General features: G+C 39.6%; 1 protein-coding gene across 7 annotated transcripts in view; it reads left to right on the forward strand.

Annotated features, from left to right (window-relative positions):
• The window catches only part of GBF1 (golgi brefeldin A resistant guanine nucleotide exchange factor 1), a 420074-nt gene that overhangs the window by 112667 nt on the left and 293265 nt on the right, over positions 1–14142 (forward strand). The gene's annotated exons all lie outside the window — the stretch shown is intronic.

Below are 14142 nucleotides of genomic sequence, written 5' to 3' on the forward strand. Positions count from 1 at the left end.
AATTGTGAAATATGATAACTGGTGTCGACCATTGACTTAGTTGACCCATGTACCTAGTCTACCGTTTCAAGAAATAATCTTAGCTTTAATGTGATTTATAAATACAAATGAACCTAAGATAGTTATATATCCAGCCATTTTTTCCAAAGTATTATAAAGGGAATTCCCACATCTGCATTTTTTTAGTTCTGTTATCAAAAATGTTATTTACAGCCCAAACCCTTCAACTCAGATCATTTTCTGAGGCCATCTTGACTTAAGGGACAATTTATGACCTGGCCTAACAAATCATTTTCTAAGAATATCAGTTCTAACAGAACTCTGCACATGAACACACACACACACACACACACACACACACACACACACACACACACACACACACCAGGGGTGGGTTCTACTTACCTTTACTACCAGTTGGCAACAGGAGTGCCTGTGCACACTTGCTTTGTGCGCATGCTCACGCACTTCTGCGCATGCTCAGAAGCTTCCTGACGATATCCGGGTCAGTGGGCGGAGCCTCCCATCAGTTTTACTACCGGTTCTTGCAAACTGGTCCGAACTGGGGGCAACCCACCACTGTCACACACTCATGCAAAAGTTTTAGGTAGTTGTGCAAATTGCTTTCAGATATAGAAGTGTTAATAATTTATTCTTCTTAATTAAAATGGAAAGTAAATGAAGAGAAGAGAAATCCAAATCAAATCAATATTTGGGCTGACCATCCTTTGCCTTCAAAACAGCATCAATTCTTCTAGGTACACTTGCACACAGTTTTTGAAGGAATTCAGCAAGATTCCTTCAAGGCTGTTCCAAACATCTTGGAGAACTAACTACAGTTCTTCTGTAGATGTAGGCTGCTTCAAATCCTTCTGTCTCTTCATGTAATCTCAAACAGACTCAATGATGTTGAGATCAGGGCTCTATGGGGGCCAAACCATCACTTCCAGAACTCCTTGTTCTTCTTTATACTGAATATAGTTCTGACATTGGCTGCATGTTTGGGATTGTTGTTTTCTGCAGAATAAATTGGGGGCCAATCACATGTCACCCTAATGGTAGGGCATGATGGATTGGTATCTACTGCATTGAGGACCCCATTGATCCTGACCAGATCTCCAAATCCATTTGCAGAAATCCAGCCCCAAACTTGCAAGGAACCTTCACCATGCTTCACTGTTGCCTGCAGATGCTCATTATTGTACCCTCTCCAACCCTTCTGTGAACAAACTACCTTCTGCTATAGCCAAATATTTCACATTTTGACTCGTTAGTCCAGAGCACCTTCTGCCATTTTTCTACACTCCACTTCTGATATTTTCTTATATAATTGAGTCGCTTAGCCTTGTTTCCACTTTGGAAGCATGGCTTTTTGACTGCAGTTCTTTCATGAAGACCACCTTTGGCAGACTTCTCCAGACAGTAGATAGGTGTATCTGGGTTGCACTGGTTTCTGCCTGTTTTGTGCTGATGGCACTGCTGGACATGTTCTGATGTCAAAGGAAAGTGAGCATGATGTGTTTGTCATCTGCTGCATTAAGTTTCCTTCCTTCCTCACCATGTCTGTGATCCTTAATGTTGCCCGCTTCTTTGTGCTTCTTCAAAAGAGTTTGAGCAGCAAACTCTTGAAACCCCAGTCTGTTTTGCAATCTTTGCCTGGTGACATGAAACTGTCTTCCACAATCTCACTTTAGTAGCAAAGTCTGGTTGTGCCTCACCCAGTTTTAAGCCTTTTACACAGTTTTTTCTGTTTCAGTTAATGACTGTGTTTCCACCTGTCGAAGCATGAATCAGCTTCGTTCCCCCCCTGGGGAAACTGTAATTAATTAGAGGTGAATGAATCTTGTTTTCCATGGTGTATACTCCCAAAGAAAGAAAACCCGAAGTATATATTCTAAGAAACATTTTATTATAAAAGTACAAAACTAGCTAACTACATCTTACCTGCAGTTATCACACAGATGGACAAAGGAAAAAGGAAAGGAAAGAATATAGACATGCGCAGTAGTCCAGTGTCTCACAAGACCAGCCTTATCTCAGCTACAGATAAATTCCCTGGCCAGGCTACCGTAAGTCTTAGAATGAGAGCTCAGCTGGCAAACACTTAATGCAGGGACAACCCCTTCTTTGTCAGTTGAGCGGACATCAAGTACTGCCATCAATTAAGGCACATCTTCTTACGCAGATACTCGTGCTGAGCTGCTGGAAGCAGTTTGTTGAGCATATCAACAATCTGATCATGTGTAGGCACATACTGCAATTTTACAAAACCTTGTTTCACTAATTGTTTTATATTTTTGTAACGGATGTCAGTGTGTCTGGACCTAGAACCTGTGAAACGTGATTCAGAAATATAAACCACAGATTCATTGTCTTCAATCACGGTGATTGGTCGGCTCGGGTGTGTCCAGATATCTGTTACCAAAGCATCAAACCAAGTTAGAGAATTACATGCATCTGAAACACAAGCATATTCAGCCTTAGTAGATGAACAAGAAACAAAATTCTGTTTTCGCACATGCCAGTAAACAGGAATCCATTTAAGAATATCATATAACCTGAAGTACTTTTACATGTTTTCTTATTACTCGCCCAATCAGAATCTGCATAATAACATAATTCTGCATAATCAATGTGTGTCTGTTCTAACAATAGCCTCATATGTTTAGTGTGTTTGAAGTATTTCAATAATTTCTTAACACATGCCCAATGAAACTGTTTTGCCTTACCTATGTGTCGAGACAAGAGATTTAACACTAAGTGCAATGTCGGGGCTAGTCCAACTACTAATATACAACAGTGACCCAATAACTGAACGATAAAGTGTTTGATCCTCGAACTCAGGACTTGGTTCATGTGTCAAGTTGTGGAAATCTGTTTGCATGGGTATGCTTCCTGTATTAGCATTTTTCATGTTGCAATGATGCAAAAGTTGTTCAATTTTATCCTCTTGTGAAAGACTAAACCCCTTCTGTGTTTTGTCAATCTGAACACCCAAATAAGTGCTAACATGACCTAAAGATTTCAATGTGAAATATCTCTGCAAAGCTTTAGCAAAATTCTCACTCATCTGCTTATTTAGACTAATATAAACAATATCATCAACATAAACAAGAGCTATCTCATACATATTATCAGATCTTTTTGTAAATACGCATTCATCAGTTTTGGACTTAATAAAGCCCATTGAATTTAATTTGTCAGTAAGACATAAGTACCACATTAAACCAGACTGTTTCAGACCATAAAGACTTTTGTGTAGAAACCAGGTATCCCTTCTTGCTGTCGGAACCCTGGAGGATCTCTTACGTAGATCTCCTCATCTAGGTCAGCATGTAGATAAGCCGTGTCAACATCGAACTGGAAAGCTTCTAAACCAAGAATAGTTGCTGTGGCTAAAGCAATTTTTACACTCTCAGTCCGGACTGTCGGTGAGTAGGTATTTGTGTAGTCCTCAGGATAACGTTGAGCGAAACCCTGAGTTACAAGTTTGGCCTTGTACAACGACTCACCATTTGGCTTCTTTTTGATTCTGTAGACCCATCGAGTGCCAATGACTTTTTTGTTTGTTGGAGGTTTTGCAGGCGTAAACACCTTAAGTTTCTTTAGACTGTCCATTTCAGCCTGCATTGCCTCATACCACTTCTCTTGCTCTGAGTCAGGAAGATGCTTGATTTGTGTGAACTTATCAGGAGGAAGTGTAACAGTACAAATCAGAGGCAAGAGTGCTTTTGTCAGTTGCTACGAATATCGGTGTGGAGGGATCCCCTTTGTGGCCTTCTTGGAACGCCTCAAAGCAGCCGTCCATTCTTCTTCCATTTCATCCTCGTCTTCATTATCGTCGCTAGCGTCGGCATCGGTGGCTTGCGAAGATGGAACATCAGGTTGAGAAGAACTAGTGGATGGAACATTTGCCTGTGAATTTTGATCATCAGACTGCGTGGCATCAGCAACATCATCTCTAGGAAAATAAACTCCAGGATCATTGGAATGATAGCATCTTCCTCAAAATTAGCGAATTGGGAAATCACAATTACATATTTGGAGTCAATAAATTTGCTCCACTTTGAATTACCATCAATACCCATAAATCTCATCCTCTTTGCTGCTGGACCTCCTTTCCTTCTTTGAGCGAAGGGAATGTTCACCATAGCGTATGAACCAAAAATATGGAGGTTTTTGAGATCGGGCTTGTAACCATACAACATGAAGAAAGGAGTCTGATTTATTACACTACTCCAAGTACGGTTGACAATGTAATTTGCATATTTAATAGCTTCACCCCAGTATGGGATACTGAGGTTGGCGTCTTCTAGGAGACAACGCATCATGGTTTGTAGGATCCCTTGTCGCCTTTCTGCCACCCCATTATGCGCCGGTGTATAAGGGGCCAAAGTCTGAGGAAGAATCCCATTCTTACGCATCCAGTCCTGGAACCGCTGAGACATGAATTCAGCACCACGATCACTTTGAATTCTAGCGATGCTAACTCCGTGTTGGATATAAACAAGAGCGGCAAAGTCTTTTAAGATCTGAAAGGTCTCAGATTTTTCTTTCATAGGATATACATATCCATATCTATATCTATCAACAATTGTTAGAAAATATTTTTTACCACCAAGTGTTGGCGTAAAAGGACCTACTATGTCAGTGTGTACCAAATAAAAAATGCGTGTTGACAGGCGTGTAGCGCGTTTTGGAATGGCTGCTGCTTTGGATTTGGCCTTTTTGCAGACAGCACAATCGAAAAACACCTTATACCCCTTTAGATCCAAACCTCTCGCAAACTCCAGCATCTTCCTAAGAACACGGAAACTGGCATGCCCCAATCTTCTGTGCCACTTATGGATATACTATAATGCAAAGGTTTACCAGTTAGTAAATTTTCAACATTAACAATTTTGTCAGGAACCTCAAGCTTGCTCTGAGCAACCTGTTTCCTAATTTTTTTTTTGTTGGCTTTAGGAGCCTTTGCAGTAGCAACAGGATCTCTCTCTGGAACATCTCTCTCTGGGCCTGTGCTCTCCCCTTTTGGAGTCTGTATACTTGCCTGTGCTTGTGGTTTAGACTTTGGCTTTATGTAATAAACACCACCAATTAACATGGTTTCAGCAATGACTATATAACTTGCTATATAACTTGCTTTTTCTGTATAACTTGCTTTTTCGAGGTGGTGAACCTGGAACTTTAATATTCTAGACAAGTGACTCTGACTAAGCAAACTACTATTTGCTGTTGGCATATAATAAACATCAGGAAAGAATGCATCAAGCTCTTCAACATAAACATTTCCTTTTCCTACGACCTGACAAGGATGATTGGAAAAAGAATAAAGTTCACGTAGTTTAGATTCAGGCTTGTGCATCTCTGTGAAAAGTTCCTTTCTGTAGGTAACATGCAATGCTGTGCCACTATCTAAAGTCCACAGAAGTCGTCTGTCATATTCTGGACGAGGTTGTGAATCGTTGGTTAAAGCCAATGTGGCGAGTGGAGCTTATGGATCACGCCTTGGACCACGACGACCTTGCTTTCCGCCTCTGCCTCCTCTGGAGTCTGTTCCTCTGGACTGGTACGTGATGGGAGCTGGAAATCGTTGGGGACAATCTCGGGTGGCGTGTCCCACACGATTACAGATGTAGCATCTTGGCATCCTTGGAACGTAGGCTCTTCTTTGGAAGGGGCGCCTCGCTGGAGCTCTTTTTTTTTTTTTTAAATTTGATTTATATGCCACCCTTCTCCGGAGACTCAGGGCGGCTTACAATGCATTAAGCAATAGCCTTCATCCTTTTGTATATTTATACAAAGTCAGCTTATTGCCCCCACAAACTGGGTCCTCAATTTACCTACCTTAGAAAGGATGGAAGGCTGAGTCAACCTTGAGCCTGGCGGGATTCGATCTTACTTTAATTGCAGACAGCTGGTGTTAAATTACAGAGCTCTGTCTGTTGAGCTATCCAGGCTCAATGATGCAAGTGGTTCTCTCAAATGTGGTGTGGCAAGCATAAATGCCTCTTCTTCGGTTAAAATTCTGCATACATGATCCACTGTGCGTTGAGGAATGGGCACTTGATTAATCTTTGTAATGGCATCTTTCCATTCATAATTCAATGAATTAATAATAATGCTGATCATTTGAAAATTATCAATATTATAGCCTCTTTCACCCAATTCCTTTCTCATTCCTTTCATTTTAGTTAAATGTTCTCCAATATATTCACCAGGTTTTAATCTCGAACCATGGGACTCAGACAAGAGCAAACATGTAGATTCAATTGAAACAGGCTGGTAGCATGTTTCTAATTTGGCCCAAATTTGTTGGGCAGTTGCATCAGTTGGAAAAGTAACCTGCAGTTCAGTACCCATGGACATCAGTAATGTTGTGCATGCTTTAGTATCTAAGTCTCTTATTGCAGGAGTCCATGGCTGGTCAGGAGGATCATGCAATGGGTACCTTCTCTACGGAGTAAAAGTCCAACCTCACTGACCCATGCTTTATAATTGGGTCCTGAACGCTTTAATTTTGAATCTCCAGCCAGTGGAACAATAGAAGATGCCTGTTGAGGAAACACCTGTGGTACCATTGGAACAGGTGCTGGTCTTGGCTGAGCGGGCTGTGCAGCTAAAGGCACTTGTAGTTGAACCTGAGGCTGATGTATTTGGACTTGTGGTGGTTGTGCTCCATCTGCACCTGGTGCTTGAGCTGCAATATCAAAATGGCCTGCCTTAAGCGTTGCTGTGCTCCATCTAAATTAGGAATTTGGACAAAAACGTCATCAGTACCACCAGGGGGTGCTGATGATTGAGCCTGTGAAGACACATGTGGCGTTGCAGCCTGAAGAACTGATTGATTTAGGGACATGGTTGAAACAGTCTGATGTAATTTTCTTAACTGCTGCATTGTGGAGTGCACTTCAGCTTTATTTTGTAAATTACTTTCGCCAGCAGGTGGTCCTGAAACATTAGTTTCGGGCATTGCAAAGTCATGTGTAATCAGAGAAGGTCCAGCATCACGAGTTAAATGTGACGTGGACACTGCTTTCTGTTCTGATTTGCCTGACACAAAACCCTCCTGGAGGAGTGGCTTTGGCTTCGAAAAAGAAAAAAAAAATGGAGGACTCAGGAATTTGAAAAAGAAGAGAGTCCCTCTTATCTGGCTTAAGTATAGAAACAAACACTTTTGCCTTGTGCAGCTCATGTTCCAGAAATTCTATTTGATCACAATAACTTCGCACAGCCTTATCATGCAGAGTTTCTTCAGGGGTAGGAGGAGAATAATGAATTTCATCTCTCTCTGTGGTAAAGAAAACCCAGCCACTTGTGTAATTTTAGGTTTGGCACCAAGCCTTTCAAATTCCAGGGCTTCTTTAGTAAATTCTTTAGTAATTAATTGAGGGCATATGGAATCAGAAGGGGGCGTCACTGACCTCAGCAGCACATCGTCTTCATTAACAGTTCCCCCAACAGCACCTTCCTCAATTCTGGTTGCTGAAGCAAGCGGTGTTTGAAAAGTTGAAAGCCTCTTTAAAATTCTTTTTGCCGCTTCATCAGAGAGATCAGAGAGATCTATGTCTTCAGCAGACTGTATTCTGTATTTTGTTTTGATCTTTTTCTTTCTCGGCATGTTTGCAGTAAATAATCAGCATTCCTCGGTTGCCGACTAAATCTATGCTTAATAGCCTATTTGCTTATCAGTTGAGTAACAGCCAAGGAAAACAAAATAAATCAAACCATCCTCTTCTACCATTGTCGAAGCGTGAATCAGCTTCGTTTCCCCCCTGGGGAAACTGTAATTAATTAGAGGTGAATGAATCTTGTTTTCCATAGGGTATACTCTCAAAGAAAGAATACCCGATGTATATATTCTAAGAAACATTTGTTGTGACTCCGGCTCCCGAGCCTGTCCTCACGGAGGAAGATGACTCTGAAAGTGATGGGGAGGAAGTGACAAGGCCTCCCTCTCCAGGACCCTCCTTTCTGGCAACGCCTCAGGTTCCAGCTGAAGGCCAGGAGGAAGGCATGTCGGAGCACCCACTAATAAGGAGTGATGAAGATCAATCTTGGATTGATCCCAGGCAGCAGCGGAGGGAGAGGCGTGCACAGCAAAGGAAGAGTTGTGGAAGGGCCAGAGATTGCTGAGTCACTGAGCCATGCCCCACAGGAGATAAAAGTGGGTGGGGTTGCTCTGCAGGCTCTGTGACGGACAAAAACTGCATATCGTGAGCTTCGGATGGGATATCTTTCGGAAGATAAGGCTTGGACTTTGTGAATGACTTCTGACTACTCTTTTGTGCCTTGTGAACTCTTGGTTGCCCCAGCAACGGACTGCAGATACGCTGACTCCTGTTTCTAGAGTTGATAAGAAACTTGGCAGGCATTTGGAAAGTAGCCGCCAGAACTTTTATCTGCCAAAGGATTCAGGTCGGCTTGTAAAAATAAATTACTGGTAGACGTCTTTTGCTCGTGTGTCTGCCTATGTGAGGTGGGGGGACAGAACATCTTGTCCGTCACCAGAACTAAACCATCTTCAAACCAAGACGTCTTTTGCTCGTGTGTCTGCCTATGTGAGGTGGGGGGACAGAACACATTTTATTATAAAAGTACAAAACTAGCTAACTACATCTTACCGACAGTTATCACACAGATGGACAAAGGAAAAAGGAAATGAAAGAATGTAGACATGCGCAGTAGTCCAATGTCTCACAAGACCAGCCTTATCTCAGCTACAGATAAATTCCCTGGCCAGGCTACCGTAAGTCTTAGAATGGGAGCTCAGCTGGCAAACACTTAACGCAGTGACACCACCTACATATGAAATGATTGGTCATTAGCCCCTACTTGGTATAATTTGTTAATCATATAACTAACTGTAATCCTACAAAATGCCTGACTTTGTTCAAGTGTTCAAATGTAAGAATTGAAGCTGTTTTGAAGGCAAAGGGTGGTCAGCCCAAATATTGATTTGTTTTTGGATTTCTCTTCTGTTCATTTATTTTCAATTTTGTTAATTGATAAGAATAAAGTATTAACACTTCTATTTCTGAAAGCATTCTTAATTTACAGCATTTTTTCACAACTGCCTATAACTTTGCACAGTACTGAGTGTGTGTATACACACATACAATATGGATTATTCATATTTGGATTAGTATGATTGTTACTTTTGTTATATAACAAAATATATACTTTTGTTATACAACCATAACCTACTACTAGATAAAGTAGAAAAATGTGAGTTAGACAGCATCACCACCAGATGGATTTGTAACTGGCTGACCAACCACACTCAATGTGTAGTCCTCAATGGAATTGCATATACATGGAGGGAAGTATGCAGTGGAGTACCCCAAGGCTCTGTTTTAGGCCCAGTACTCTTCAACATCTTCATCAATGACTTGAACGAGGGGATAGATGGGGAACTCATCAAATTTGCAGATGACACCAAGTTGGCAGGAGTAGCCAATACTCCAGAAGATAGGCTTAAGATACAAAAGGATCTTGACAGACTTGAATATTCTACATTTAGGCAAGAAAAACGAAATGCACAGGTATAGTATATGTGGTACCTCGCTCAATAGTAGTAACTGTGAAAAGGATCTTGGAGTCCTAGTGGACAACCATTTAAATAGGAGCCAGCAATGTGCAGCAGCTGCCAAAAATGCTAACACAGTTCTAGGCTGCATAAACAGAGGGATAGAATCAAGATCACGTGAAGTGTTAATACCACTTTATAATGCTTTGGTAAGGCCACACTTGGAATACTGCATTCAGTTTTGGTTGCCACAGTGTAAAAAAGATGTTGAGATTCTAGAAAAGAGTGCAGAGAAGAGCAACAAAGATGATTAGGGGATTGGAGGCTAAAACATATCGAGAATGGTTGCAGGAACTGGGTATGTCTAGTTTAATGAAAAGAAGGACTAGGGGAGACATGATAGCAGTGTTTCAATATCTCAGGGGCTGCCACAAAAAAGAGGGAGTCAAGCTATTCTCCAAAGCACCTGAGGTAGGACAAGAAGCAATGGGTGGAAACTAATCAAGGAGAGAAGCAACTTAGACTTCCGGTTTGCTGCTCGTCGCTGCCAGACGTTCCTTTGGGATCGTCAGCTTCCATTGCCTGTACAGAGCCGCCTTCACAACGGAATGGCGGCTCGAAAAAACTCCGTTTCCATGAGGAAACGGAGATAGAGCCGGCAGGGGTGGGTAGAACTCTCTGCGGAGTCCCAAAAGTTTTTCTTTTACTTTTGGGACGGAGCGGATGAGATGCCCCGTATCCCCAGCCGCTGCTCCGGGCTTTGGGAGACCTCTGCTAATGCAGAGCCAGGCGTCAAAAAGCAAGCCTACAAATTTAACAGACTACTCAAAGAAAACGTGAGCTGGACCTGTAATACTGAACCGCAAGTATTTTACTGATTTTTTAAAAAAAAAATACTTAAGAGAGAGGAGGAAAAGAAAGAGGAAAAAAAGCCTTTTAAAATGGCGTCGGCTGGAGGAGAGGCTGAAAGGGAAAGTCCTTCTGTTTTCTATTACTACAATGTAGCGGAATAAATACCACTGGCTACATTTGTAGACAAAACTTCGCTCCTGTGTCTTTTTCTCTTTTTTTTCCCTTGGAGACTTGATATTGTTGTTGATTGGAAAGCAGTCTTTTTTTTTTTTCTTGCTTTTTTTTTTTAACAAAGCCTGCCTGGGCGGAAACATGGCACTGAGACTCATAAAGTCAGATAAACAAGAAGGGGGGGGGATTCCCCCACCAACAACTTAAAGGAACAAGTCTTAACTCTTCAGTCTCAGAAACCTGATTTTAATATAATAGAATTTTTTATAGAGGAGATTGAAAGAAGGGAGGAGATTGTGAATCAGCAACTTGAAAAATTTAAGCAGGAAATTAAAGAATTGGTGAAATCTAAGTTTGATTTTTTGGAGAAATTTTTTTTAAAAGTGGCTAATGGTTTTACAGAATTTATGATACAGTTGGACACAAATACTAATGTACTAGAGTCTAAAATGGAAGAAACTCAAGATAAATTGGACAATAGAATTCAGAAAATTGAAAATGATTTGACAAACACTCAGGATAATAGCTTAGAAGAAAAACCTAAAATGGATGCTGATCAAAAGTATGGTAATGCAGAAAATCTGCAACAGAAGATTGAAAAAGAGATTTTAATGGTACAATATAATTTCACAGAATACGCGATAAGATTAAGAGGTTTGCAGGAAAATAATAGAGATGATTTAAGGAAAATATCTTCTGAAATTCTAGCTGGGATTCTAAAGGTTCAACCTGAGGAAGTGTTTTGTAGGATTGACAGAGTTTATCGAATAAACTCCTGGATTGCCAAGCAAAGGCAATTGCCTAGAGATGTGGTGATTTATTTTATAGATAAAGAAATTAGGAATAATATCGTGCAAAATTCCTTCAATTCTAATTTGCAATTGTATGGAAGAAAGATTTGGATTTACAAGGAACTCCCACCTAAGATATTGATGGAAAGGAAGAAATTTGGTTTTCTGGTAAATGAGTTAAAAAAGAGAAATATCCCATTCAGGTGGGACGCCCCAGTTGGTATTATATTTAGATACCAAGGAGAAAGATATCAGCTAAATACTGTTGAAAGAGCGGAAGAATTTTATCAAAATAGGTTGAAAATGAACTTAACATCTTCAGGTATAATACAGGATAAGCAGAAGGAGCTGGAAATAAAGGTAAAATATCGAATTACAGAGACTGTACCAGATGAATTGCCTTTGGATTTATTGGATACCCCAGCTGGACTATCTACAAATTTGAGAGAAGAGGCATCTAACCTTAATGTGATGACTTATCAAGGCAAGGATAAGCATGGAAACCAATTAGGGGATATACAAGGGATAAAAAAGAAACATGAGATACAAAAACAAAACCAGCAAGACCAATCTACAAAGCAGAATAAAAACTGACCAGATGATACACAATTTGTAGAAAGGAAACCAGGATGGAAACCAAACCCACAAAAAAAAAAAAGAAAAAAAAAAGAAATAGGTGGCATAAAAATAGAAATTTCTAAATCAGGCAACAGTGAAGCCAGTGACTTTAAAATATGAATGATTATGTGTAAACATGGAAGAGGCGACGTATTGGTTAATATCATCCTGAGGATTGTGGCAGATCTCTGCATGGCCGTAATTTGGGGACGTGAAACGAGCCTTAAACTGATGGATTTGAATTATCCACTTTGGAATTTCTTTTTGTGTTGATAAACATATTATATTATCTTGAATCACAAGGCAAGAGAATTATGCTGGGGCATGCAGAAGATCGGGTTGTTACCCACTACGATGATGGGAATTAATAATCCTGATGAAACCCACAATTATTACTATATGGAATATAATTATAATGTCACTCGGGTGGTTGTTTTTACTTTTATACATATAAGAAGATATTTACTACTGATGGGGGCAGATATGATTGAAGATCCTGAATAAACTGTTGCACCAGCAAGCTATGTTACCCGATTATGGATGTTGGTTCTACCAATCCAGTGGAAAGACCTCAAAGAAGATACTATATGGATTATAAATTTAAAGTCATTGTCTTTTCTTTTTTTTTTATTTAGATATAATGGAAAATATAGACATATATTTTTAAGTAGTGTGGGCAGTGAATCAAAGATATTAAGAAATGTTGTGTATGGTAATTTTGCATGATAGTGGGTGAATAAGCTAGTTAGTAGATTGATTAGTCTAAGAAAAGGGATTTTAAGTGATATATTTAGGGGAGTGGAGGAAATGGATAGAGTGGAATAAATGTTAAACTAGATTTTATGGGGAAGGCCGCTTTGAAATGTTATAGTAATATATATAGAAGATTAAATGTTAAAGTAGGACTTATCGTATAGTTAAGTGGAGAAGTTATTCTATAATGTTATAGTATAATGTCTTTTTTTTTTTTTCCTTTTCTCTTTTCAGAAATGTATGGATAAAGGGGGATGTTATAATATTAATAATATTTTTAGTAAGTAAAGGTCAATATTTAGAGGAGGGAGTAAGTAATCTGTTATGAATTAGGGTTTTTTTTTGTTATGAAGAAGTCACGGGGGATGGGTGGGGAGGGGGGGTTAGGGAGGGGGAGGGAGAGGGGGAAAAAAAAGGGGGAAAAATTTGTATTTGAAAACTTTTTCAATAAAAAAAAAGGAGAGAAGCAACTTAGAACTAAGGAGAAATTTCTTGACAGTTAGAACAATTAATCAGTGGAACAACTTGCCTCCAGAAGTTGCAAATGCTGCAACACTGGAAGTTTTTAAGAAGATGTTGGATAATCATTTGTCTGAAGTGGTATAGAGTTTCCTGCCTAGGCAGGGGTTTGGACTAGAAGACCTCCAAGGTCCCTTCCAACTCTGTTATTCTGTCTGTTATTATTTTTTGTAACATTGATTAGAAAATGTAAGGAAACGTCTGACCAGAAGAAAGTAAAGAGACTGCATATAAAAAAAGATTCTAATAAAAGCATTATAACTATCTGTTGAATGTTAAGAAGAGTACTTTCTTGGACTTCCAGAGGAAAAAAATGTTGAATTGAAGACAACTCCACAGAAAGTGGAGCTGACAAACAGACTGGCTTTTCATAATTCCTCTCTAAAAAAGGAGAGGACAAGATCGCACACATGTAATCCAAAGAGTTGTTTCTCATGAGGAGACTGAAAAGGTTTAAGAGCTCTGGGGGACAAGTGAATAGCCATTTTGCTAAAAATGGAAACTAAAAAGACACTGGCCTCATACACTAGGTTTTCTAATCACTTTCAGAAATTGCTTGTTAACTGCTTATTAGGAACCTTGGGATCAACAGGTTTATAGCACTGGGTGAGTTTCCTTCAATCCTTAGCAAAAGAAATTGGAATAAAAATTTAAGGGTTTTAAAAAAGATTTCCTGAACAAACAGCAAAGGGGCAATTAAAACTAAAATTTTAGAAAGTTACAAAAGGATTGAGGGTCCAGATAAATTTGACATAAGATTTTGGAATTAATTATAAAGAATCCTTCCCATGGGAAAATGCTTTTGTTTTGAATTCTTTTTTAAAAAAACTAAGAGTTTAAAAATTGGACACCAGAGGGAATAGAAGGATCAAAAGATTACAATTAAAGGAGAAGAACATTTCAACTTGA

Source organism: Pantherophis guttatus, chromosome 6, assembly GCF_059756535.1.
Source record: "Pantherophis guttatus breed Tessera chromosome 6, ASM5975653v1, whole genome shotgun sequence".
In the NCBI taxonomy this organism is placed as follows: domain Eukaryota; kingdom Metazoa; phylum Chordata; class Lepidosauria; order Squamata; family Colubridae; genus Pantherophis; species Pantherophis guttatus.